Source organism: Pinus tabuliformis, chromosome 7 (assembly GCF_031772625.1).
Source record: "Pinus tabuliformis cultivar Carrire ecotype Pingquan chromosome 7, CPIR1, whole genome shotgun sequence".
NCBI lineage: Eukaryota > Viridiplantae > Streptophyta > Pinopsida > Pinales > Pinaceae > Pinus > Pinus tabuliformis.
This window is the reverse complement of record NC_142293.1, coordinates 1,017,704,747-1,017,730,087: the sequence shown is the minus strand read 5'-3', so window position 1 is coordinate 1,017,730,087 and position 25,341 is coordinate 1,017,704,747.

The following is a 25,341-nucleotide window of genomic DNA, read 5'->3' as shown; positions in this document are numbered from 1 at the left end:
CTTCTCTGATGTGTTGAAGTACTTGATATGGTTCGTAGAATTTTGGAGATAATTTCTGAAAACTTGTCTTTGAGTGATGTTTGCTTATATGGTTGCAACCTCAAAAATACTTGATCCCCTTCTTGAAATTGGTGTTCTGAACGATGTTGATCTGCCTGTTGCTTCATGTAGTTTTGAGCTTGATGGAGATTCTCTCTGAGGTGGGCCAGGATGGTTGTGCGGTTCTATAGGAGTTGATCCACTGCTTGTACCTTCAAGCATCCCTTGATATAAGAAGTAGGGGAAGGAGGGAGTTGACCATAAACTGCTTCATAGGGAGTCATTTTGGTGGTGGCATGATAGTTAGTGTTATACCACCATTCGGCTAGAGGTAACCACTGTACCCATAGATGTTTATTTTCTGAAGTGAAACACCTAAGGTAGGTCTCCACACATTTGTTGATTGCTTCAGTTTGACCATTAGTTTGGGGATGATAGGAAGTACTGAGTTGTAGTTGGGTACCTTGTAGCCTGAAGAGTTCCTACCAAAAGTTACTGGTGAAGATCAGGTCACGATTAGACACAATGGAAGTGGGCATGCCATGCAATTTGAAGATTTGGTCCATGTAAGATTGAGCTACCAAAGTCGGTGTAAAAAGGTGTGGTAGGGTGCAAAAATGAGTATACTTAGAAATTCTGTCCACAACCACCATGATGATTGACTTGTTTCTTGACTTTAGAAGATCCGTAATGAATTCCATAGAAACCTCCATCCAGATTGAGGCCGGGATGGACAATGGCTGTAATGTCCCTGGGGATTTGACTGTTTCTCCTTTGTGGCACTGACATACGTCGCACTCAGCTACAAAAGTAAGAATTTTTGTTTTCATGCATGTCTAAAAGAATGAATGTCGAGTGTGAGCATAAGTCTTCAGAAAGCTTAATGGCATGCAGTGGGAGATGAGTGCAACTTCGCCAAAATGCGACCCTTGAGGGTGGATGTTGGTGATATCATGACCCTGTCCTTGTAGCGGAGAATCTCATCCTACCAAGAGTAGCCCACTGTGGAATTTGGATCCGCCTGCAATTTATTAATGAGTTGGGAGAGCAAAGGATGTGAAAACCATTCCTTGTGAGCCTCTTCAATCCATTCTAGAATGGGAAGGGACATTGTGTGCAGGGTGCTTTCCTCCTCAAATTGGCTGATAACGCATCTACTACGACATTTTCGCGCCATTTCTTGTAAATTATCTCATAATCATATCCCAAAATTTTGGCGAGCCATTTATTTTGTTGTGGTGAGGATAGGAGTTGCTCCAAAAAATATTTAAAGCTTTAATGGTCTGTGCGGATTTGGAAACGTCGTCCCAATAAGTATGGTCACCAGGTATTGACTGCATGTAAGATGGCCATCATCTCCTTCTCATAGGTAGATTGTCCCAGGTTTGTCCCACTTAGTTGTTGGCTAGTGAAGGCCAAGGTCACATCATCTCTGATGTGATTCAATGTGAAATATTGCTCCATTTGTGCTAGCCATGTTGTTGGATGAGAGCCATCAAATTTATACATGTCCAGCTTGGGTGGTCGCGTCTGGGACTATTGGTGGTTGCCAAAGAGGTGAAGAGAATGGCTTGACTTGCCCTCAATGTTTTCATTGAAAGCATATGCCTCCAAGTGTTCCTCCAACTTGCCCTTTGTGAGTGTGTCAACTAAGGTCTTGAGTGAAAATAGTACTGCGTCCAACTTTTGTTCAAGGGTGTCGATCTTCTCATTGGACGTAGCTTGAGCTCTAGTTTGTACCATGCACCGATCCGGTGCACTTGAAATTTGGGACCACCTGAAATTTTTACGCTAAGAATTGAATGGTACCACCTTGCTCAGCTCGTCGACCTGATTCTTATGGGATAAGTCTCTTATAAGCATCTCTTTTTTTTTCTTTTTTTCTTTTTTTACTCCGAAAGGAGTTTTACTCCTTTCTTAGGAATACTGCAGTAGCTGAATCCCAAAAAAGTCAATTATGGCCAATGTCCTGCGAGAATCACGCCCAGGTATAGGAGCCCACACAAATAGGAATGTGGCCGTGATCGAACCCCTGCTGCTAGATCTGAATGGCGAATTTGATAGATTTGATTGGTGGATCCAATAGATCTGAATGGTGGATCTGAGAGATTTGAATGGCGGAACTATTGTTGTGGCTGCGACAGAACCCCACCTGCTAGATTGGATCTAGCAAAGAGGATGCATGATCTAGAGAGAGACAAGGGAATTATGGTCTCAAGGAGTGTCAGGTGCTACAGATCGCAATATACATAAGGGCCTGACAGTAGTACTCGGCCCAATCTTTCAGGGCACTAACCAAGGAGGATCAACTGTACCCTTAGCCGTACAGCGCGAGTACCCTATTATACGGGCGAGTAATCTCCCCGAGTGCTATTCTCAGTGTACTGTAGCAGCAAGACGGCCGATGGTTTATCTATGGTGAGGTTTCAAGAGAGCCTAGGGGGCTTTCGATATACCCAGAGGGTACTTGGAAGACAGTCCATGCGCAGTTTTGTCTAATGCGCTACTACTCGAAGGGGTACCCACAGGGGTTACAAGGGAGTCCAACAAGCATCACCACCTCTTGTATTTCCTGCGTGTATGCCTCCCCAAATCCGCAGGTTTATGTGCTCAACGACAGATCCCGTGGTTTAAAGATGTCGGAACACGTCTCTAGCCAATTTTTTTTTTCTAAAAATGGAGATCCCACAGGCCCTAGAAAGCACTCTGATACCACTTGTTATGTTCTTGACCTACGAGAAGATACCAGAATACCAAACATGCGAAGAAATATACCCAGAACACAGAATAATAAGAAAGAACATCAAGTATTTGTTGGGTTGTGTTATGTGTTGGGTCACGGGGGGGCGGAAGCCCCCACTGTCTGGGGGGTTTGAGGGGGGCGGGTAGCCCCCCTCTACAAGGTTCGGGGCAGCGCGCTGGGAAAAAAAAAATTGGACCCTATATTAGGTTGGGCGAACCTACCTATGGTTTTCGGTCCATGGTTCTGGACGCGATGGTTTTCGGTCCATGGTATTGGATGCTTCGGCATGTATAATATGTATTGTAACATTGAAAGGAATATAATGAAAAATCAAGCTGGTAGTCCCGGTTTTGGGATCCAGGGGAAAATCTCTGTGTATATGTGTTTTATGTGTTATGCTCTCGCATTGTTTATTTTCTGTGTTTTAGAATTCGTATGCAAGTAATTTCTGTACAGGGTTAAAACCTATAGTATTTTATTATTCGGAAAGGAAAGCAATGTTCACTTGCCTCTTTGAGGGGGCAACCTCCAATAGAGCTGGGCTCAATTACAAAATAAGACACGATGCTCCTCGAGGGGAGTCTCTATCCTTTATATAGGATTCATACATGCAATACCATGGTTCTTATTAATACCATCTATCTAATACCATGTCCCATTTGCAACTAACTGTGGTCCCTTCTTTAAATACGGGTCAACCACTTACAATTATTAATATGGGCTTTATTGACTCTTTACTTAACTATAACTACTATAACTATGACTCGACCCTATTACATAAATAAGGGGGTTAGGGTTGGACCCCATATCTAATGTGTGGTTTGTCTATCTCATGTTTTTAACTTTCTGAATTATAAATTTGTAGTAGCTAGTATAGTATGAGTGAGATCATTAAGAGGATCTAATGATGACTTATCTACTATCCAGTTTTCTGTAAATTATAATATTTGTTCAAGTAGAACTTGCTAGTGAAGGTTTCACAAAGGATTTGTGAGATACTTTATACCTATTTTTACTTCTGAATAGTTGTTTTCCTTGTCAAGCCTATTTTAATCTTTTAAATGATAAATTACAGCATCTAGTATAGTATGAGTGAGAATCATTAAGAGGATCTAATGATGACTTATCTACTATCCAGTTTGTTGTAAATCATAATATCAATTTAAGTAGAAATTTTTGGTGAAGGTTTCACAAAGGATTTGTGAAATACTTTATACTTTTTCCTACTTTCTATATGTTATTCTCCTTATCAAAAAACAAAGTTTGCTATAAGGATTTATGCAGTTGAGGTGACTGTCTTAAGATACTCAATTTTCTTAGGATAAGTATCAACTACCTGTTCTCCTTCCTCTTTCCCCCTATACTACTCACTTAACCATACAATTTATGCTTGCCACAAATGTATGAAAGTTAAAGAGGAACTCAATCATTTCAAAACCCCTTCAGAAGCCATCCCACAACTCAAATAACCCTTTTAAATTTTGAAATGAAATCATGATGTGTAAGGCTTACTCCTTTTGTAGTCTAGGAGTAACTCCTTGCGCTAAGAGGTGCTATCAAAACTGAAGTTGAAAAACTTCTTAAAGTGGGGTTTATCTATCTTGTTCCCTTAACTAATTAGGTTTCCAACATTGTTCCTGTTAACAAAATGTAAGGTACAATTAGCATATGCGTAGATTATCGAGACATTAACAAGGCTTGTCCAAAAGAAAATTATCCTACTACTTATATTTGATCAAATAATTGACGATTGTGCCCTTAATGAAATCTTCTCTTTCATGGACGAATTTGTTGGGTACAATCAAATCAACATACTCCATGAAGATCAACATAAAATTGCATTCATTTTTCCATGGGGAGATTTCTCTTATCGAAAAATCCTATTTGGAATGAAGAATGTTGATGCCATCTTTCAACGGGCTATGTCTTACACTTTTCATGATATTAAGCATATTTCACAAACCTATTTAGATGATCTACTAGCTCATCCATTAAAACATGAAGATCATCCAATGCATTTAAAAGAAATCTTTATTAGATGTTGACATTACAATATACGCTTAAATCCTCACAAATGTGTCTTTTGTGTAAAATATGGTCATTTACTGGGATTTGTCGTGTCAAAAGAAGGAATTCGTGTTGACCCCCTTAAGGTAGAGGCTATTCTGAATTTGTCTCCTCCTTCCAATTTGTGCCAACTCCAAAGTTTGCAAGGGAAAGAAAACTTTTTATGTCGATTCATTCCGAATTATGCAGAGCTAACTAAAGGTTTTACTTGACTTTTGAAAAATGACATCTCTTTTGTATGGGATGAAACTTCTCAAAAGGCTTTTGATGCACTCAAACACGCATTGAATCATACACCTTTATTGCATCTGCTTAATTATCACCGATATTATTTTTTGTATTTAGCTGCATCTTATGTTACCATTGGCATGGTATTAGTTCAGGAGGATGAATTGAATAATGAACATGTGATTTATTATTTAAGTAGGAATCTTACAAAATATGAAATAAAATATGCACATGTGGAGAAATTGGCCTTGGCCGCTATACAAGCTGTCAAAAGATTCTGTCACTATATTATTTTGCATAAAACAACAGTGATTTCAAATTGCAACACTATGGTTTACATTCTTACGAGACAATTACTTGGGGAAAAATATTCCAAATGGATTGTTATCCTACAGGAATGTGACTTAGAATTTGAAAAATCCAAGTCAAAGAAATCATTAGTGTTTGTTGAGCTAATTTATGACTTTCCCTATTTTGAAACATATACAGTGATAGATGATTCTCATTCGATGAATCACTTTTTATCATCATCACATTATACCTTAGTATGGAGATATTATTGTTTATCTTCAAACTCAAACTTTCCGGCTCGAGCTATCTTGAACTAATCATCATCGCATTCGGTACCAATCTCAACAATACAATATTGTTGGAGATACACTTTGTCGTCACAGTGTCGATTCTATTTTTAGATGATGTTTGACGCATGATGAAGCTAGAGAAACTTTAAATGATTTTCACTCTAGAGCATGTAGTGGTTATATATCAGGGTTTTCCACTAAGCCTAAAAATCTTGCGTGATGGATATTTTATGGCCTTACATGTTCAAATATTGTATCATTGCAATCCATAAATGTCATAATTGTCAAATTAATCATCGCAAAATGCATGAACCTCCTGCTCCTCTTCACCCAATTATTGTCCTTGGTACTTTTACGAAATGGGGCATTTATTTCATTACATGTAACCCTCACTCAGCCAGGGGGCATGGGTATATTATCCTAGCTATGGATTATTTTAAAAAATTGGCCGAGGTGATGCCTACATATAAGGATGATGGTGAAACCACTTCTATTTTCATATTCAATCATGTGATTTCTAGGTTTGGTGTTCCACAAGTCATCGTCATAGACCATGGAAGTTATTTTCGAAACTTTATGATGATTGAACTAATTGCAAAATTGGGCTTGCGCCATAATAACTCAACTCCATATTACCTACAAGAAAATGGTCAAGTAGAAGTTGTAAACAATGTTTTAACTACTATGGTTCAATGAATTAAATGAATTCATAAATGAAATTGGCATGGATTATAGGAATTCATAAATGAAATTGGAAATTAATGTTTTTGTTTTTGTTTTGTTTTTTTGTTTTTGTTTTTGTTTTGTTTTGTTTTGTTTTTTTCTTGTTTTTGTTTTTGTTTTCTTTTTTGTTTTTATTTTTTGTTTTGTTTTGTATTGTTATGTTCTTGTTTTGTTTTGTTTTGTTTTTTGTTTGTTTTTTTGTTGTTGTTTGTTGTTTGTTGTTTGTTTTTGTTTTTGTTTTTGTTTTTGTTTTTGTTTTTGTTTTTGTTTTTGTTTTTGTTTTTGTTTTTTTTTTGTTTTGTTTTGTTTGTTTGTTTGTTTGTTTTTTCTTTTTTTCCCCAGCTTTTTGGGTATATGCACCTTAGTAAAAATTGCAACCAAATTTACACATTTTCAATTAGTTTATGGTCTAGAGGTAGTCTTACCCATTGAATATGAAATCCCATCATTGAAACTAGCAATCGAATTATTATCTACTACTTCTACAGAGGAATAACATTTTTTATACCTAGCATGCATAGATGAGACTCGTTGTGATGTTGCATTAGCTAGAGAGACTCATAAAAAAAGAGTTAAAGCATATTTTGATCGAAATGTAAACCCTCACACATATTCATAAGGTGATTTGGTCTTGGTTTACGATCAAGAACATGATAAGTTGGAGCTGTAAGTTTGAACCTATGTGGCATGGTACCTACATCATAAAACATGCACTGGAAAAAGGGGCTTATGAGCTAGTTGACTATGATGATATTCCTTTAGGAAAGCCCAGAAATGGTTTTACCTGAAACAATACTATGCCTAATTTATTGCACGAGTACATCATATATTGTTGTATCATATTTTTGTGTGTAAATTTTACATTGTTTTACAGGCTTCCTCTACTTCCCCTGCGTATCTTGTATTAAACTTGATTTGTAGATGTTGATGCTCCCTTTGGCTACATTGATGGTGCTAGTTGTAGAATTCAGAATCTATCTTCCGCAGCTTGGGCCATTTATTCACCCACCAATTAGTTAGTAAGTCTCCATGGGATATGCCTTTGTTGAATGATGAATAATATTATAGAGTATAGGGCAGTGATTGAGCTATTATCTAATTCCATTTCATTTGGCATTCATCGTTTAATCATTAGGTTGGATTATCAACTCATAATATTATATTTAAATCACATTTATTCAATTATAAGTTCTACAATGGTAAGGATGTTTGCTCGGGTCCGTCTCTTGGAAAGAGAATTCGATTACATTGAATACCAGCATATTCTAAGACATTTAAACACATTAACTAATGCATTGGCTAATTATGTGTTAAATTGACATTTGCAACATTTGTAAAAAAACAATAATCATTCACATATTTTACAAAATAAGCTTAGAAAATATAAGTAGTATTCATTAATCATAATGTCTATAAAAAGTTTTGAATTAACAAAATGTCATCCAACACATATGAGGCCCTGTGGCATTTATTATCAAAAGATGTCGATAGACCGAAAAACAAAATCTAGCCTTATGACTAGCAACTAAGCATGATGATCATCATAGCAGACTATGGCATGAGACACTCATCATAAAAAATGGCTAATCGACCTAGGCACTCCTACTGTATGCCTCTGATAGCGGGGAGGCAAATCATCAATCCCAATATCTGGATATCTAGAGTTAACCTCTCTAAGTTATTCTCAATCTCGGTCAAATCCTCTACTTCCTTTGGGTTATGTGTTACAAGAGTTGGCTTCTTGTCACATTTGTCAAACCATCACATCAATTCTAGTCTAATTGGTCCCACATCTGCATTATTATTTTAGATGATTAGTTTTGGATGTAATTTTTTTTTTGAAAAATACAAAACAACCAAAGCGAGAATTTTTACCTATATCACCCCATTGCATTCCTGCAGGGAGTGGGATGTCTGGACCACCGGTGTAGTCCATGCCTGCATATGACCAATCCTCAATCATGATAATCTGGCGATTCAACCATCTGAAAAATGAAGGAGTATATCTGACTATCAGACCATCACCAACTCCACGACGAGCCATCGATGTAAACCACTGCAACATGCGAGTATCTTGTGGTCCTCCCATACCCATGGACACTTGTGGACTAAGGAGAGGAATCCTCTCCATATAAAATGATACAACTATAACACCATATACAAAATTATTTAGTTTTCCATTCTTTTCTCTAGTGAGTTGTCCTTTGATATTGGTAGCAACTCCTTTGCACTAGATAAACACAGTGAGTTGCAAACACTCTAGTGAAATTTGCATTTGAGCTTTAGTAATGAGGTGATGTGCAACAATTCCACATAACCAAGAAATGGTATATGCAATGGTTCTCAATGGAAGATTTTGGATGTCTTTAATCTTGATTCTTCCACTACTAAGTTTGGGTCTAGGAGCACAAGGTTGGGCTAAATAAGCTTCTGTTGTTTCACTGCCTAACCTACCTCCAAACAATGAAATATCAGTGCCACGACGTGAGAGCCCCGTCAAGAAATAGATATCGTTGGGATCTAAGGTGAGTCTTTGATATCCAATCTAAAAAAACTGCTCGTGGATATTCCAAGTTCTTACCACCATGTCAATATATCCATTTGGGTTTTCATCCTTGGAATCATAAAATATTTGAGTAAGCCACAATTTCTCAAAGCCTGCAATGTAGTTGGATCATTCAAAGCCTCAACATCTTGAGCTTCGTGTTCTCTCTCTCTCCATTCCATTTTAACACTTCAAAAACCTGAAATCAATGATGGAAATTAGTTAGAAGAAGAATATAAAATATTGTTGCAAAAAATTGAGTGTTTTTCATTATTTTTAAAATCCCTCATCACCTTGCACAATTCACTTTTAGGGGCAGTGTTCATTTGCGTGGTTCCCCTTCAAGTGAACCACGTAAATTGTGTTTTTCCAACAGTGAAAAAAATCAGGTTTACGCAGTCTGGATGAAGAGCAATTGCGCAAGCCCAAGGGCGTATTCTAAATCATTAAAAACACTCAAAAACACAAAAATCACTAGTAGATTGAACAATAAGAACTATCAATATGAAGAGTAAGGGATGATCTTCTACCTGGATAAAATGGATTGCGAAATGTTCCACCGCTCCGATCACAATCCGCTGCTAAAGTTTTGGGTGAAAATGCACTTTCAAAGAGCCCCCTAATGGTAAAAACAAAATGGTATTTTTTGTTTACTTTTTGAAAATTTATAAGCAAAATAGGCCTATTAAAATAATATTTTTTCTATAGCTTCTAAAATTTTAATGATTTTTACTATTTTTTGGGAAATTATGATGATTTTTGGGTTTGAATGTATATTTTACAGGTTTAAGTATGAAAACAGATCATTTTGGTGACAAGTAAAATCTTATCACTTTTTTGGGTTCATAAAATTTACGAAAAACGAAATGCTGGAGTTACCTTTAAGCTCTTTTCTGACTCCCAAAATGTGAAAAGACTGTCAAATATGCTTGTTTATTTCGAACTCGTTAAAATAAACGAAAAATGTTTGCTTGATAAAATTTTACCTCTTTTTGTATATTTTCAAACTATTTAAATGTGAAAACGACATTGAGTTACCCCTTCACTAGACTCATAAAATGCAAATAGTGTAGGACTTGTCAATCATGACAAGACCAAACCACTCCTTCCAAGGGTTTATTAAAAATACTCTGGAGGAATCATCTGAAGGTTGAGCTTACATGACAAGAACATGTTATCCTCCTCAAGCTTGCATAAAAATAAAGAGGTACTTACCAGTTATGGTGGGGGAAAATTGGAAAGAAACATTTGTTCTTGTATCACAAAAAGGCAGTATGTTTCTCTTGAACATGACACTCCATCACCCTTGTGTCTGGGTTGGGGACTACATTTGTCTCTCAGCTAATCATACCTCATTGAAAGTCTTCAGTTTGGTTTTGGGTTTTATTTTTGAGTCAAATGCTACCAAGTCGAAATGTCATGTCACCAATATGTTCAAGATAATTCTAACCTCAGTCAAAATTACCTTGCAATTCATAGCCTTCAATTGCATCAACCATCCTTGAGTCAGTCTTGAATTATTCCAATTTTGTACTTCAAACCTTGACATGCGTTTCGTGTCATAGGCCCTCTTACGAAAAATCACTTCCTATCAACTTTAGCTCATTATCTAGGAAGTTGATCTAGAAACCTCTTTTGGTACCTTGGAGCTTGCATGCCTTAATGGAAGGTTTCTTGCCTTCAATGACAGGTTCTCATCATTGACCTTCGATCAAATGATTATATGAGTGTTCGAATTCAAGACATTTAATCACACTCCATAGATTGTACTAGGGTACCTTGAAGACCATTTTAATTATTGGTGGTTTCTCTCCAACATTTTAACAATTCATATAATTGACTGGTAATCATGTGGTTTCTACCATGTTCGACTTCGAGACATTCACTCGCATGGTTAGATTCGTACTATGGATTGATAGAGATGAAGAAAAAAACCCTCGATCTAGTTTAATCCATCCAGGTTGTGTGGAGTTTTAAATATATCATGATTATAAAGTTAGATCCATATTCAATGGTTGCATCCATACTATGTTTATTGTTGACGTGGATCTTTATATGTTTCCATACTGATTCTTTTAGATACTTTTACTTTGAGTATGGGAATGCTTACCTCAGTGATGATTATGTGAAGATATTGTATCATAACCCTTTATTGTTTGTTTTAGGTCTTTAACGATCGTCTCTAATCCAAACTTTGGCATGATAAAGTGCTTCATTCCTCCAACATATTTTCTGACTTTACACTTTAGGGGGAAATCTATTACATGTCATTTTGTCACCATTAGGAAAATGACTGCCAATCCAGATCTCTCACTATCCGATGAAGTGTTTCAAGCATTCCACTATAATGTTGGAAGAAAAACAATCACAAAGACAACATGAATCCTGAATTAGATTGCTCAAAAACCTATTTTTAAGCACTTCCGTAGTCTTCCTAGACATTTTCAACGCAAGCACTATTTTGACCATTATGGCCTGCACAATTCTTCACTCTGTCTTCCACTAAAAACTATGAAAATCACTTAACGGAGGTTAAAATAAAAAGTGATTCCTAGAATCCTTATTGGAGGAATATTTCCCAACTAAAGGCTTCTAGCCCCTACATACTTGAGACTGATCCCTTGCTTAATGAATCGAACTCCCTCTCTTTGTTGAACCCAAATCCCTATCTTTATGGATCTCATCCCTTAGAAAGAGGATATGAAACCTCTTCCTCTTGGCCTTAAAATTCAACACAGACTAGAGGGTAAGAAGGAATTTTGAATGTAAACTTATTTTGTTGGATTAGGGTTACAAGTTTATCACCTAAGGGCAGGATTGGAGATTATTGGGAAGAGGCTTACATCATCAAGGCTAGGGTTGTATTAATCCTTCTTGTTCAAGATTAGTACAAGCAAATGTTTCTTTTGTGTTTTCACTTGTTATGATGCTTTTTTCAAAACCCTTGATCTTTTGCATAGTTTGTAACTGAATGTTGGATTAATGTTATGATATATGTTATGTTGCAATTTTCATTATGTCTGTGTTGGACTCTTTATCTACATTATGCTTTTATTCCTCGTTTGTTTTTGTTCATACAAATATTCTCTTGAAGCAGTGAGGAAGAGTTTTTGAAGGCATTGAAAGGACATCTACAAGCATTTAGTAGAGAGGTAAGAGACTCTTACACATTTCATATATCATGTTTCAGTTATATATTAAGGAAAGGTAGTATCAACTTATCTATTTGTTTCTAGATTTTTTTTGAATCTAGGGAGATCAATCTTGTCTGCAAGAGTGATTTGTCCGCCATAACAAATATCCTTGGGTTAGACCGAGCTCAATAAACAATAACCCTTGACATGGCTACCCATAAACCTCAGTGGACTATATCAATCATGATCATGAGGATGATGAACCTCAGAAGCATAGAAACAACCAAGGAGCTAGTCACCCTTGAAAGTTTAGGCATCAATATTCCTATAAATCATCAGAAAACCCATAATTTTTTTGAGCCAAGAACTAATGATTTTTCATTCTTCATGAGGTTGCAAGCTAGCTAGGTCCCAACTCTCATCCTACCATAGATTCGTTCACTTGGGCTTCTCTCCACCACTGCTGCCAACCAGATGGAAATGGGAACCAAGCTATTCTCAGTAGGTGCAATTTGTTGGACACATTTTTTTCCCACCCCATAGCCAAGAGGGCCAATAAGAGAAAAATAGAAACAAAAACTAGTTGCAGTATTGAAAAATAAAAAAACTATAACAATCACACTCTATGAACAACGAACAAAACCAGTAATTTAAATCACCCATCAAACTATTGGTAATAAAAAAATAAAATTGCTGAAAAATAAACACATTGTTGACTAAACAACACACATCATACTTAAATCCAAATTCTCTATTACATTAACTAAAAAAATAATTTACAAGATGTGCAACCCTCCCTACCATGGAGGTTGCACTGCCTCCTCACTCTCCCTATGCAACCGCCAAAATCTATGCAGAATTCTAGCAAAATACACACGCCAAAAACGCTCATTCAAATCCTCAAAACCCCTAACCCTAGAAGCATGAGAGGGAATATTTTCGTTATTTTAGTAAAAATATTTCTAACCGCCCTTTCCTCCACATGAAATGCACCCTACATGGCATTACATTTCATTTCATTTACATCCCATGTGCCTTTACAATTACATGTATGTTTCATTTCATTTTACACTTACATTAAATTCTCATAATTAACCCAAGTTCACCCTTGGGATCCAACACTCCATGTGCCAATGATGTGACAATGTGTTTGAATCCTATGTTAGAGAAGCTTCCTGAAAAGTAGTCTATGAAAAAATGTGTTTAGTCACCCTTGTGATAAATAGTTCCAATTTTGATGGACTTGGAGGATTAACTTCGCAATTCATATTCAAGTTCCTAATTATTGTTGGTTTTCTACAAATGCAAAACTATCTAGATGAATTTTAGTTAGCACTTCATTTTATTGCTATTGTTGCTCAGGGGCATGGAGTGAAACTTTATGAGATGTAAACTACTATTTTTTAATCCAGTTATATGCAACACAAGATGATAGATGCAAGCTTTCAATTTAATGAAAAATAGCTATGAAAAGGGAAGAGAGATTTTTTCCTTCTAGAATAACAATATTGAAACCTCTTACAATCTCAGTAATCACTTCGAATCAAAAAATTATTTAAACACAAATTTGATAAAAAAAACTCACATGTCCAAACTAAATGAGAGATCTAACCTGTTAGAGCCTAGATTGACCTCACGTTGAAGGAAGGCAATCTTAGGATAACCACAAACCAAGCTTAACCTGGTAGCTAGCCCTACCAGGTGGGGAGAGGGCTCTCTCCTTTATGAATCTTAGTCAAAATGACTGGATCAGTAGGGATTTTAGGCTAGGTATAGTAGGTCAGGGGATTTTGATTGAATTTGTAGGTTTTTGTGCTGGATCAGATGGAGCTATGCAATTTGGGTCTGGGAAATTAGGTCAGGGTACAGAGTGTTCTATGGGGTAAGGTAGGTATAGGCTTTTACAGTTGAAAATGAGTGAGGTGTGATGTCTAAGACTGGTGAGGAGCTGAGGAGGGCATGTAAAGAGCATGTATCCTTCTCAAACAGTAGAAAACGTAGAATACTGAATGGCTTCCCAAGGCAGAGCACTGTAACAATGAATTCTACCTATCTATCTTGATATCATTCAGCTAGAAGAAATGAATTAGATTGTGACATACATAAAACATGTGAAAAACTTGATAACAAAAGAAGAAACTATGAAAAATCACCATACCACAAGTATCCCATAAAAATAGCTGCAACTCCTATTAATTTCCTTTCCAACTGCTTACAAATGATGTGAAATATTGTTCAAAGCATCCAATTGTATCCAACCCTTGCAAATAAGGAAGAAAATACATAATATAGAAAACCAAACCACTCATCCTGACCATTAGGGGTCGAATCCATGAGAAGAGGGGCTGTTACAACCATTTCCAAACATGGACCAAGGATATAGACACTCAAACTACTTGCCTCTATAAACATGGAAACTGATTCATTAGCCTCAAAACCACCTCTAACTAATTAATCTACCCTCTAACACTGTTTTACCATCATAATTACATACCATGTCATCAATTACATCATAAAAACAATCATGAGGAGAGAGAAAGTGGATCCATAGTGAAAACAGGCGAAATTTTGGATTTCTGGACAAATTGGTCAAAAGCGCAACGTCGCTTTCCACCTACTTTTGGAGGCCTTCCCCTTAACCAAATTGAGCCCAAGATAGCTCATTGGAAAGGTATTCAAGTATAGTTTTTGGAAAAACTTTAATTTTTTAATGTTGAGGTCATATTTCCCCCTCAAAACTTGAATCTCCCAAGACTGCTTCTGTGTATCCAAAATGAGGCAAAAAGGTCATTTTTTTTGGTAGTTTTTGGACCTTTTGGTGACCCATATTTGCTTCAAAAATTCTAAAAATTTCCAAGGTGCATGTTATCATCCTCCTAAATCCAAATATGCAAGCCTTTTTTTCATCTGATTCTCGAGGGAAAAGCGTAGTGCCAGTGGCGATGTGCTTCTAGGCCAGTTTCTTGTGTTGAAAATTTCAAAATTTGAAAAAAACAAAAAATCTTCAAAACTTGCCTAGATTTGGCATGGGACACCACCATCAACTGCTTTGATGGGCTAGTGAGGCTTCAACTAATATTTTCAACTTATCTTGCTCCTTTTTTCTCTTTAAATCCTTCCTCAACTTAGCTTTAAGCTTCTTGATCCTCATGTTACAGAGTTTGTTGCGGGTCATGTAATGGTAGGCCATGTGGCGAAGCATCTTCTTATCCCTGTTGGCCTTCTCAATCATCCCTTCAAGATGTATTTTGACCCTCTCAAGCCATGTTTCCCTATCATTCTCAATCTCTTGCTCAATGGGAGTCAACTTGACATGAGCCTCTTTGGCCTTTTGCCTGTTTTCTTTGATCATTTGTAGCTCCATGAGGACTTTCTTGTCACTTAATTATTTGTTTTCCTGCTCTAAATATCTGATGATGAAATTTGATCTTTCTAATCTAGAAACCAAGGATTGTATTTGAGCTTCCCTCTCTTGAATAATGATGTCCTTGACAATTTCTTCATCATGAGCTTCCAAGTCAATGATGTCAACACCATGCTGAGAAGTGTTGTTGTGGCTCCTCATGCTCAATGAGATCAAAATCTCTTTCCTCCTCATCATCAAGATCCTCCTCTTGCACCTTTTCCTTGCATTTGCCCAACTACTTAACCTGCACATGTTTTGTTGATGACAAAGGCAAAGCCCCTTCCACACCTTGTGGAGCAAACATTTGCCTGTGGACTGATGACGAAGGCAAGGCCCCTTCCACACCTTGTGGAGCAAGCACTTGCCTAGTAGCTGCAAAAAGTCTCCTTGTGCCTCTCTGATAAGTTACATACACTAGCACCTCAGCAGTTTTGGTTTCCCTGGCCTCTTCCCTTGTTTCTCCATGGCTAGAAGGCCCACCTTCTTCTTGATGCACTAGTGAAGGGATCAATGGACCTTTGAACATTTCATGAGCAATGAAAGTGTCCCATGGAATGTTAAGAAGGCTAAGCTGGTGTAGAAAAATGATTTTAATCAAAGAATAATGGTATATGTTGTTCAACTGTCGGGGGTATGATTTCCTCTGTACAATATGTGCCATTTTCTCAATGTTTCTGAACATGAAGTAAGGGAGATTCAACATCTTTACTCTAGTGCAATGCATGAGGAGTCTAATATGATAGGCATACAACTGGGAGAACCTACCTTCACAAGTAAATTACTTGATAATAATATTCATCAAAGGCACATACCTGTTTTCCAAAAACTTAAAGGGGAATAACTTCTTCACTTGATTTCTGTATTTAGCCTTGATATAGGGCTCATAGTAATCCTCATCAAGATCATGACCCTTGTACCATTTTTCACCTACATTAGGAATTCTAGTGGCCTCTGAAATGATAGTTGATGATATTATGAAGGTTATTCCAGCAAGGGTCACCTCATTGTTATTCAAATGAGTCACAAATAGTTTGGCCAACTCATGGTGAAACTATACTCTTTCCACCAATTCACAAAATTCAAAACATGCCAAGTGTCTAAAACAAGAAACTACAAGTGGACAAGCCTGTAACTCTGTCAAACTAGTGGGCTCCTCTTTGATGATTTTTCCTCCTTTATGAGGCTTCCTTTGTTGTATGTTTCTCTCCCTGGAGCTATCACTAAATGTCTCTTCCTCATACTCATAATCATTGTCTCTTTCCATTATTTTCCTTCGGTTTTGAAAAATGTGGTTGTATATGGAAAATTGTGGATAATAGTGTGGAAATAGGGTAGAGGAATGGAATGGGCAGAGTGTATGAAGAAGGGAGTGTGAAAATGTATGTGTGAATAGGGATTAGGGATGTGAGTAGGGTAGAGAGTGTAGGGTTTGGGAAATTGTATGTGGGAATGGGATTTAGGGAAAAATATATGCGAGAATGGGGTTTAGGGAAAAATATATGTGGGAATGGGGTTTGGGGAAAAATATATGTGGGAATGGGGTTTAGGGAACAATAGGAAAATGGATAAGTTAGGAAAACACTAGTGGAGTGAGGAAAACTAGGGTTTTCAATTTGGGAGTGAAAAACACCAAAACTTGACAAGTAAAACCCTAAACCACAAGAGATGAGTGATATACTTACTTGCAAGAGAGGAAAATTGGATGATTTGAGGTGAATTTGGCGATTTGGAGTGTTTTTAGGCTCTGCGGGGAAAAGCGCAGCGCCTACAGGAGCACAGCGCCGGCCTGTAAGCGCAGTTCCCGTGTATTTTTGCACTGGGAAATGTTGCTAGAAGTGCAGCGCCACCTTGAAAGCGCAGTGCCTTCCTCAGAAGTGCAACGCCGGCCGAAATCTTGAAAAACGCATCAACTTCACTGTATTTGCCCAATGACACTTGAAACTCGAGCTGTGATCTCCTTATGGCACTTTGATCTTCAACAATAACACAATGGGATGAAAAATAGGAGGATGGATTTATATAGCTTCACCTTTTTTATTTTTGTTTATGAAAACCCACTTTTATAATGTCTAGTTGTCTTTTACAATGCTCTGTTTTTCATTTTTGTTTCTTTTTACATGGCAAGTGGACTGACGCTCAGAATCACTTGATTTTGCAGTGGCAGGTACTTGGCAGCATTACAAGTTTTAGGAGGAGCTTGGGAACAAATATTACATATAGAAACAAAAAAATTACATCATGATGAAGAATAAAAACATAATACTATGTTTTCACCTCAAAACAAGTTTTGAGGTGAGAACTACATTCAGCTTATCAACAAATAAATTATGATTTTAACAATGATTATTGACCTCCTCATGTGCTTACTGACCCTTATTAACATAGAATCACTGAAATTTGACCATGGAGGAAACTCTAAGACCTAATGAGACAAAAACCCTATGTAATTGATGAAATGGATGGAAAATGAGCATGAATCGTGACTTTAAAGGTATGGAAGAAGATCAACAAGTACATATCATGAGGGAAAAACTGAAGTAAACCATACCATTAGTAGATCCATGACCTAATGAAATGCAACCTCATCAGAATGATATTCCTAGTATGAAATGCAAAAGAGTAGATTTTGATCACTGATGGCAGTGTGAAGACACTGACACTAACATAGCCAAGTGTTATAGACATTTTTGTGCCTTACAGCATGAAGCATGAAATGTCCATAATCTAAGGGATCCAAAGTCCCTAAACATGTTGTTCCTACCCCTAGAGGAACAAGGTCAGCAAACCACAGCACTGAATATCAGTTCTCCACCTGAAAACACTCAAAAACAAGCTAATTCTGGATCATGTCAACTGCTCCACTGAGCATCTGCGCTGAATGTCAACTGCTCCACTGTGTACCTGTGCTGAATGTCAACTGCAAAGAAGGCTACCTGCACTGGGCGAGTTTGGCCAAGTGGCACAGTCATTCCTCAAGGTGTCAATGCCCAGGAAGTTTCTAAAATGACACTTGGATCAGGGAATTCGACTGATGATGAGTAAGAGGGTCTAGATCTCCAAGTGGAAGCAAGAACCTCCAAGTGGACTCAAGAACTGAAGAATAACTGAAGTGGGAGAGGACACTAGTCAGCTTCATGCCAAGCTCAAGCTGACTCATCCTTTCTCCAAAACTCCTATATATAGAGCTCTCTCATGAGGTCTAGGGAGGCTGGAATCTTGTGAATGTAAGGAAGTGTTGTTGGTTTGAGTATAGAACTATTGGGTGATTTTCTTGAAGGAGGTGAAGAGGAGATTTCTTTCTGCTGGGAGGTGATGCTGGATTGGGCCTTTTATGGTTGTATCACTTCCTGAACTTTACTTCTTCCATTAATAAAGCATTTGAGGTTCTTCTATATGCATGTGTCTCAATGATGTGTGTTATACTTGTGTATTTGATTTATTCTAATCCTTGAATCAATTATGAATGTATGCTTCTTGTAGTTTCCCTCTCTTGTTATTTTGCAGGATCTTGGTGTAGCTGGGCCAGTGAAAGAGCAAGGAGCTGGGAGCAAGCAGCAAAGAGAGAAGATTGGATCAATCATTAGCGGAAGACATCGGTTAGTGGATCTCTTCCTCCTCTCTCTTACATCTCATAAAGAAGTAATCTCAAATAGCTTTGCTTTGATTGTTGCTGAGGTACTATCACCCTTAGAGTGGGATAGGGTCATTCCGTATTGGATACTTTTCCCAACAACAAATTGGCGACTCCGCTGGGGAGCGTATCTTGTTGGTTGCTTGTGTTTTTGCTATTCATTTCATAAACACAGGGAGTACCGAATCGAACTGCATTTGGAGCTTTCAAATGCAAAGTAGAGGGTAGTTACTCTAGCTCAGTTTCTGGGCATGTTTATGATTTGAAGAGCTGATCCACAAGGACTCTAAATAGCTCTTAGTGATAGCTTTTCATCCTCCTTTTCATCCCTTAGTGTGTACTTGATTGATAGCTTCTGATTTGGCCAAAAACTGTGAATTTTTGAGCAATCTGTAACCCGGAAACTGAGAAAAACGAAAGTTTAACTCTTCATTGCAGACACTGTGAAGGCAGTCTGCATTTCAGCGCAGATCCCGAAGGGGCTACCTACGCTGAATGTCAAACTGACAGTGTACCACCTGCGCTGAACCAGTTTTGCCTAGTGCTACTGGGGTTCCCTGTTGTTTATTGCCCTGTTTTCACCCTTGTTTTTGCAGCCTGTTATCAGTCAATGTACCTATCTGAAACCAACTTTCCTTGCCACTATTCCGCCTCGGTTGTATAAAGAAACGGTTTTTTTTCTTTGTGTATTTCTTGTATCATTTGCAGTTTCCCATAACGAAAGTGAACTAGTCTTGCTGTGGCCTCTTAGATCTAGACTTGTGATAAAGTGTCGTTTTGATCTTAAGAGTTAGTTTGTTTGCTGTTCATAGCTGATTGAGCTTTTGCTTTCGTCATATGGTTTGAATTTATATATTTCTAGTGTCGAAACAAGTAAATCTTAAGGTGTCTTTTGATTTTGGACAAGCTTGTTTGCTTTCACTTGAAATTGAATTCAAAGTTATACAACAGCTTTCTTTTTGTATTACATCAACATTAAGAAAGAGAAAAGAAATACCTGCATTTTGCATTTTGCATTTGATAAGTTTGCATGTTGATTTAGGGAAAAGTGCATTAGTGTGTGCTCTTTGATCTGTGTGAAAAGATGATGTCTTTCTTTTCCCTCAGTAGTTAAGATTTTCATAAGTCGAAAAGATTGAAAAAGCTTGCTTCTCATCTTAGACTGCATTTAGGAATTTGTATCAAACATCTCGTGGTGAACCTTGAAAGGCAAACTTTAAAAATATCAACTTAAAATATATTGAATGAACCTAACAACGCTTTGAAACATAACGCAAACACTTAGAGGTCTAAGCTAGAGACGTGTTTCGGCGTCGTTAAACGTAGTGACTGTCGATCTCGAAGAAGGTGGGTGATTCCTCCTGAGAGTCGGTGGCACTAATACGGACTTGTGCTCCCACGTACCGTCGCGTATATATTGGGAGACCCCTATAGGCATATATCTTTTATCCTTAGGAAGCCGTGTCGGCCGCCCTACTGATCGCAATGCAGTGAACACAGCATTCACGAAGATCGACCACTCGTACCGTAAAACGTATTCTGTGGTTTTGCGAAAGGTTTGGCACACCCTCTGCCTAGATCTCCAGAGTAGTTTCTTTTGGCCTTTTTCAAACTCTATAACTAAAAAAGTCCATCCGAGCATTTGTCACTTCGGGCTCGTTAAAACATCGAAGGAGACTAGAGTCATCTTTAGCTTTTTCTCGACTCTTAAAAAGTGAAAAAGCAAGTTGTGTCTAAAAGCGTCTAATAAAATTCATTCAATTCGGAAACACAAATTTCCCCTTTTAATATTTTGGTTGATCGAGTAATCCGCAATCGTGGAAGAAAGTCAATTGAAACCCCGTCGTTCGCGGAGGCTTACGAGTCAACCGTCTTTGTCTCCGGAATCGAAAACAGTACGGACAAAGCGAACTCATTTAACCGGTTCAAAATCTCCTATAAAAGTTAGAACAAGTGTTCCAACTGCATATGAGGTTCCGGTTACTCCAAACATTTCTGGAAACCCTGCCTCTATAGAAGAAGTTCAACAGCCACAGAAGGACAGTAATACTGATCCTAGTCTGGGGGCAAATACTTGTATAACTGAACCAGTTCCATCTGTAACCGGTCCAGAGAGTTTTGTTCCTCAAACAACTGTCGCTGTCGAAACAACCACTTCTTCGGCACCAGAAATATTTTACGGACCTGACGGTCTTCCTCTTCCACCGGGTTTGATTGCGATAGAGGAAATTGCAGAGGACCCGCAAGCAAGTACTCCAACCCATTTTGGAGTCGGGGTCACTCTATTTCCTTCATCAGAAGTTAATCCACCGCAAGTGGAAGTTCCTGTAGAATCGCTAGGCAATCTATTGGATAGACTTAAAATGTCTGAACAACCGTCATCATCTAGGACTGTGTCGAATGACACAGCGACAGCAGAAGCTCCTGCCATCACTCCGACGATGTTTGCCGGCATACCAGCTGTCCCGACTAGCTCGCAACAGCTAGAAGGAGTCCACCAAGGGACTATTTCGACAGTATGGTCTGTTCCAGTTTGTTCATCCGGAGTAATACCTGGCAACTCTTACGTTGAGACTCGACAAATCGATCCTCATGGAGGTCAGTTTGGGCCATCCAGTCCTCAAGGACTAACAATCCCTATGAGTTCCGGATTGCTACCGTATGGGGGGCAGTATGCCCTTTCATTACCTCCTCCGGGAGGATATCCATATGGCAATTCTCAACAGTATTCAGGTTATACTGAAATTGCATCAAGTAGTTGGGTACCTATGCTACCTCAACAACCAAGGGTTGTATATTCTATGCAACAGTGTGTACCTATGACGAACATCCCAACCACACCGGCCATTGTAACAGTGTCACAAGTTCAAGCGATACCTGTTGCATGTCAACCTCAGATTTCTCAGGTTGTAATGCAACAACCACTTGATCATGGGTCACAACCACAATCGCCAACTGGTGGGGCGACACAGGTCCAAACGGGTACAATTACCCCACACCTCGGTCCGACGGTTAGCATAGCGCAACAGAACATGGCTTCACAACCATGGCTTGTGCAATACCAACAACCGCAATTCCAGCAAGTGTACCAAGGTTCTGAGCAGCAGATCTTTGCGAACAGTGGACAACCGTATATCCAAAACGGTCAAAACCAACCACTTTACAGTGGTCAAGTCCACCAACCGTATCAGTCATACCAACATCAATTACATTATGCTGGTATGCAAAGGCCCACTGCTCAAGCGATTCCGTCGTACCCTGGTTATGCTTCGCCTAACCTGAATCAGCAGTTACCATTCGTGGCGACTTTAGAGTTACCCGATCTACACCGGTTAACCAACGATCCGATTGCTTATGCCCCTTGGTGGCCAGCGATTCCTCATAAACTTCCATCTGACATTCCTAAATTCAATGGAAATCCAGGTGAAGACACATCGAATCACGTGATGACTTTTCATCTGTGGTGTTCGTCGAACACCCTAAACGACGATTCGATAAGGCTTCGCCTTTTTTAGAGGACATTGACAGGTCCAGTGGCTAAATGGTATATTGAATTGCCAAGAGCCTCTTTCGACAATTTTAGCTCCCTAGCCACGACTTTCTTAACTCATTTTCAATTACCGATAAGGTATGAAACGGGAACAGAAATATTAACCAACTTCAAGCATACAACTGCCACCCATATATCTGATCATATACACAAGTGGCGTCGTCGTCGTAGGATGGTAAAAACATATGTTCCCGATCAGTTGTTAGCTGAGTGGTTTATAAAGTCGTTACTTCCTGCTATAACGGAAGATGTGGCAAAGGGGGGAGTCGTAACAGAGGAGCAAGTTATTGCTCGTGCACAGTATTTGGACTTAGTTTATACTCAGTCCGGCACGCTCTACGACAAAATACCCGACGCCCCTAGACCGGAATTTTCAATTCCTCCCCCTCCTAAATCCAATAGTGACTCTCATGCCGGTGACGGTGTGATTGGCATGGAAAACGCGAAATCGATAAAGGCTTCATCAAAGAAAGCCCGTAAGAATTCGGATCAAAATGCAAAAGAATAAATTCTTGCTTCGGAAGTAAATGCCGTATCAGAAGATAAAGGCAAAGAAACCAATCAACCAGGAAGCAAGAAGAATCAAAACAGAGAGAAGAAGAAGAAACAGGGTGAGTCATCCCCTGGGAAAAATTCTTCGAACTCTTCCAGGAAAGGAAAGCCAAAAATTCCATGTTTTATATGTGACGAGGATCATTGGACAGCAGACTGTCCATACAAAGCTGAGCTAAAAATATTCTTAAAGAATTCACAAACCCCAGCTGTGTTAACTGATCCGTTTCCGAATCCAGGTCAAAATCTGGTTGATAATGGAAGTACTTCCCCATGCCAGGTGCTAATGTTGTCGACCTCCAAGCAACAAAATGATGCTTTGATTTCGACAAAGAACGAAGATTACGGGAATCCGCAGTTGTCGAATGGCAAGGGAAAAGATCAGCCAAGCAGTTCGACGACAACTTCGACAAAAGTTGTGCCACCATTTATTACGGGAAGCATTCCAATGATCCATGGAAGCAATCATTCTCTCCAAAATATCGGAGTAATTTTCCTAAAAGATCCCACTTTAATGGGTACTTTTGCCCTACCGCCTCCGAGTAATCTGGCGGAAATGGCCACAGTGGAATATGAAACCTTCTATTTCTAATGGATCTAAAGTTTCGAGGATAGTTCCCATCTCATGTCAACCTCGTTAAAAAATGAAATAAAGGAGTCAAGAGGATAGTTCTTTACTGTGTCAACCTCATTTAAAAAATGAAACGACCCCTTGAAGTCTAGGGGGCATGCGCCTCGTTTGCATCATTATGCTGCGGGCATGCAAAATTTACCGAGCAGTTTTAGCACATAGTTCATGCTCGTTAAAAAATAAACATAAGATTGAGCAGTGTTTTGGCGCATTCAAGCTCGTTAAAAAATGAACCCATGCCGGTAAATAACTATTGAATATGTAACCTGATCAACCGTAAAAAGAGCTTGGTCGTGTTCGTGCACCTTCACCTCCACCATTCATTTGGCCGATCGTTTACCTCCATATGATTGTTTACCCATTTTGAGGAACAGCTGTGAAGAGTGATTTCACCTAGCCATCCTTGTGACACTCCGTGATTGGAAAAGTCCAACCTGTACCTGGAATCAGCTGCTATCCCTGTTTATCACTCGTTCCTCAAAAGACGAGTCTTCTTTAAGCTCTTTTCATCTGACTCGTAAAATATGAAAAGTTTTCCAAGTTTTGGCCTTCCAGCTCGTTAAAGTGACCGGAAGAGCTATCCCTCCTCTAGATTTTAATCTTTTTGGACCTGAGGGATTATTGCACAAAAAGGTCGAGCGCTTGTTTTATTCGGCTCGTTAAAGTTATCGAAAACTCATCCCTTCTGTATTGTTTTATACTTTTTCGGACTTAAGGGATTAGATGACGAAAAAGGAATTTTGGAGTTAACTTTCTGTACCTTTTCAGACTCTCTAAAAATGAAAAGGACCGAGTTTTCCTTGTCGTTAGACTTGTTAAAATGATTAAATAGCGACAAACTTGTCTTTAGACGAGAACGAGTTTCCCTATCGCTAGGCTTGTTAAAACATAGCGATGGGCTTGCCCGAAGGGCAGGTTATAGAACAAGCATATGTTATCCTCCTCAAGCTTGACAAAAATAAAGAGGTACTGGTCAGAAATGACTGGGGAAAAATTGGGAGAACCTCAAAGCTTTAATGGTAGCAAGTCGCTCTTGAACATGACACTTTTCCTCCGTATCACATCGGGTTGGGTTGTTTCATTCACCGGTCTCATCACCATGGTCTTCGCCAAACCATCCGCATTTGGAGTAATGCTACCGATCCATCGCATCAGTGTCGTTATATGTTCAAGAGATGTTGTTCAGAAAGAGTCAACCATGTCCCATCCACTGCCATACATTATCCTTCATCCACCCATGATCGCCACCCTGAATCATATGTCAAAGATTGTTTTCACCTCCACTAAAATCATTAGCTCCGTTCCGTGTCACTGATGTGGGATTCATTAAGGCCCTCCTTTGATGGATCACTTCTTGTCGACTTCAGCTCATTATCCAAGAAGTTGATCTAGGAACACCCCCCTCAGTACTTTGAAGCTTGCATGCCTCAATGGCAAGTTTCTCACTTCCGGCGACAGGTATACATCAATGACCTTCGGCCAGAAGATTTTGCGTGGTGTTCGATGCCAAG